Source organism: Saccostrea cucullata, unplaced genomic scaffold (genome assembly GCF_032062105.1).
Source record: "Saccostrea cucullata isolate Sc308-1 unplaced genomic scaffold, CSIRO_AGI_Scuc_v1 ctg10373, whole genome shotgun sequence".
Classification (NCBI taxonomy): domain Eukaryota; kingdom Metazoa; phylum Mollusca; class Bivalvia; order Ostreida; family Ostreidae; genus Saccostrea; species Saccostrea cuccullata.
This window is the reverse complement of record NW_026927983.1, coordinates 23,586-27,413: the sequence shown is the minus strand read 5'-3', so window position 1 is coordinate 27,413 and position 3,828 is coordinate 23,586. Positions and strand designations below refer to the sequence as shown.

The 3,828-nt window shown below is 37.4% G+C and overlaps 1 long non-coding RNA gene across 1 annotated transcript; it reads right to left on the bottom strand.

Moving 5' to 3' along the window:
• Positions 1 to 463: 463 nt before the first annotated feature.
• Positions 464 to 1,662, bottom strand: LOC134276073 (uncharacterized). The gene is made up of 4 exons (XR_009993972.1): positions 1,627 to 1,662; positions 1,196 to 1,287; positions 823 to 915; positions 464 to 587 (listed from the first exon to the last, which is right to left on the bottom strand). It is a non-coding gene; the product is annotated as an uncharacterized LOC134276073 (long non-coding RNA).
• Between the last annotated feature and the right edge of the window lie 2,166 nt (positions 1,663 to 3,828).

Here is a 3,828-nt window from a genome sequence, read left to right as displayed (position 1 = left end):
TCAAAGTATTGCAGAGAAATTCCCACAAGCCAATCTCTATGCCACCCGCAGACCTCTAGGGTCTAGAAATTTAGCCGTAGAAGAAGATAGAGGAATTCCAGGCACTATTAAGGTGTTTCCCTCACAAACCCCTGTGGTCATTTGTTTACTAGCTCAATGGGATTATGGAAAAGCAAGTCACCGACCTAAAAGAATTTCCACTTATCAGGATACCCCACAAAACAGAGAGCAATGGTTTCAAGCCTGTTTACAAGAAATGGGGGAAAGTTTACCTTACCAGACTTATGCTTTTCCTTACAAGATTGGGTGTGGACTAGCCCAAGGAAATTGGATTCATTATAGACATTATATTGAACAATTTGTACACACTTATGAAAAAGATGTGTACATTCTTCATCATCATCATTAATTGTGTGTTTTCATGTGATGTAAAATAAAGAAGGAAAAAAAAAAGTACCTTTTTATCTGTCATACTCTAAAGTCTGTTTTAAACAGGAGATGAAGGTCCACAGCAATCCCCATGCACTCATAAGCAGATCCCTGGAGGGGGTCAGTAGAAACACTCAAGTAGTTTTTTTTCTTTTCCCCTGTGATATAATGTCAAATATTTTAATGGAAAATTCAGAAATTTTATTAGCACTTAAAGATTAAAAACTTGCTATCTTTATGGTATTGATTTCCATTATCAGATTTTATTTTTTAATCCATTTTAAAAATATAAACATTTAAAATAAAAACTCATAATAATAATAATTAAATAAATTAAAATGATATTGAAACTTTTTTTAGATTCAAGTTTTGTTTTTATCATAATTGATTCACTGTGTATTTCCCAAAGGAAGACCAGCAGCCAGGCTTCACTTCACTTAGAGAATGGATTGGTTAGGAACAAAACATATCTTCCAGGTTTGAGGACTGTATAGAAAAATAAAACCCATTTTTTGTTATTATGAAATTACATGAGACAATGTCTCTTATAAATGTAATGCAAAATAATATCTCTTATATATATATGGATACCTATAAAACTTGCTATCTTTATGGTATTGATTTCCATTATCAGATTTATTTTTATCCATTTTAAAAATATAAACATTTAAATAATTATCTTAATAATAATTAAATAAATTAAAATGATATTGAAACTTTTTTTAGATTCAAGTTTTGTTTTTGTTTTTTATCATAATTGATTCACTGTATATTTCCCAAAGGAAGACCAGCAGCCAGGCTTCACTTCACTTAGAGAATGGATTGGTTAGGAACAAAACATATCTTCCAGGTTGAGGACTGTATAGAAAAATAAAACCCATTTTTGTTATTAAATTACATGAGACAATGCCTCTTATAAATGTAATGCAAAAATAATATCTCATATATATGGATTCCTTTACTCTAATCATATTAAATGTCATTTTGTAAAATGTATTTTTTTAAAAGACAGATTTTATTTTTAGGATGTACTTTAAATGATGTCATGAATAGCAGGCCATACTTTAAGCACATGACAAAAACATTTTCTCAAATTACACAGAACTGGGTTATTTAGCATAGCTGACATTAAACATATAGGTGAGCGATAACATAATCACATTCATAAACGATGTGAAATAACTTTAAACGACCTACAGGGTGGATTACAAGCCTTTTTCACTGGGGTAAAATCTTGACGAGATTCATCATGGCGGCATAATTTACATAGAAAATTAAGTCGTACTTGAACACATAAAATTTTTTTTTTAAAAGTGACCTGGTGTTATAACTTGAGAGAAACACAATGTTTCTTTTTTTTTATTGACTGTTTAAGTAGGCATCTTTTCGAAACAATTGGGTAGCCCTTAAAAGGGCTTGTTTTGTTATTTTTGTTGGTTTTGTAGTTTTTTTTGGTTTTTTCTAGTTTTTTGTAGTTTTTTTTTGGTTTTTTCTCTGGTTTTGGTTTCAGGTTTTTTTTTGGTTCCCCGGTATCTTCTTTTAATGGGCTAGAAGGTGCTGGACTACATGACCTGACTGCATGCCATCATCGGAATCCTGGTCGGAATCAGTGTCTGACCTTCTGGTATTGGGCTGCACTAGAGGCTCCGAATTACGACACAAGGGGCATGGTAGACCCCGCTCTACTATGCGACCTGCACACAAGATGCATGCAGGCCGTTGGAGGCAGCGACCGCATACAAAGTTACTGACCTCGTCTTCCATCATACAGAGTGAACACATAATATTTCGCATGGAGACTCCAAACCCCCAGGGGGGAATCCTCCCCTGGTTCCTTGCTTGACTTTGGGGGGTGACTGTAGCTGGTCTGGGTGTAGTGGGTCTGGAAGGGGGTGGCGGTGGGGGTGGCGATCTTGGTGCCTCTCTCCGGTACGGGTGGGCCCTCCGTCTATGGCTGTCGTTCACTTGAAATCTTGCTAGATTGATTCTCACGAGCTCCCTTTGATTATCCAAACGCCTCAGAATTAAAACATTTTCAAAGGCAATTCCGGGGATGAGAAATAGGTCCTCATAAAAAAAATTCCCTCCGGACATCTTCTTCTTTCTTCTACTTTTCTTTCTTCTCTGGTAAAACAGGCAGGCAGGAATGACGCCGAGCGCTCGGAGGCTCTGTATTTATAAACAATAGCAGACGATACTGCAATATCGCGGCAAACATCGATAATCCATCATGTGATTAAAAATCCTGACCTGTGATAGGTTATCACAAAAAAATCGCTTTTGGTCATGTGATCAAAAAACTGTCGAATTCTCCTCCGAAATCTTATTCGATCCGCTACTAGGGCCATCCAGGGACTTCTCCGGTCTTCGGGGGGTAATTCGTAGATTTGATTGAGGCTGGTATTAAAAGTCACGGATTTCCTAGCCTGTGTGAAATTTCCAGGTATTTCATTCCGTATTGAATACATACTTTCTCCATCGCATCTATGTCCTGCCACAATAAAATCACTTTGCCCGCTTGGGGATGGGTCAGGAAACTGTAAGGCTTTCCGAAATAACGGGTCAGGTTCAGTCCGTACCATTTCTGGGGCAGAATTGTTTTCATATGTCGACATAGAAAATGTATGGTAGCTAGTCTCCCCATGGTCGTCGCATGATGTGATAAGGTTAGGCATTGTAACCATAAATCCTGAAGGGTTTCCATGATAGTGGTGGCTTCCTGAAATACTTGTTCTGCCTCCGGGGGTAGAGATTCTTGGTGGTTTTGTGCCCATCGTACTAAACAATCATACCCATCTAAAATCAGAGAGTGAGTGTGTATCAGGGTTGACATGATAGTCGATTGTGACGTATAAAACGTAGGTAAATCGTATATTTTTTGCACACGGTCCCCCTTACAGGTGATGCAACAGGTATAAAAAAGATGATGCAACAAGTATAAAAAAGATGATGCAACAGATATATAAAGATGATGCAACAGGTAGAAAAAAGATGATGCAACAGATAGGTATATAAAGCGGAGCTGGGATTTGAGGATCAGTCTTGCTTGACATTTCGAACTTGACAGACGTGAAAAAAAAATATTATGGCAGAAGCAATGATGAATACCCCACACAACCCCAGCTATGTGATACCTGAAGGGTATGTAGGAGCCCCCATGCCAGAGTCACAGGATGCAGTGGGATTAGATTTGGGCATGTATAATCTTACAGCATATGCAAATAAAGAAGATATGGACATCTTAAATACAGCTCTGGCTGGGATTGTTAACATGCTGTCTGGTCTTGACAACAAGCTGACTGATCTGAAAAGTTACATCACTAAAATGAAAGGAGGAAGCACTTACCAGAAAAAACAAGGGGGATCGGGAGAAAAAAAGAAAACCAGACAGACGGATCC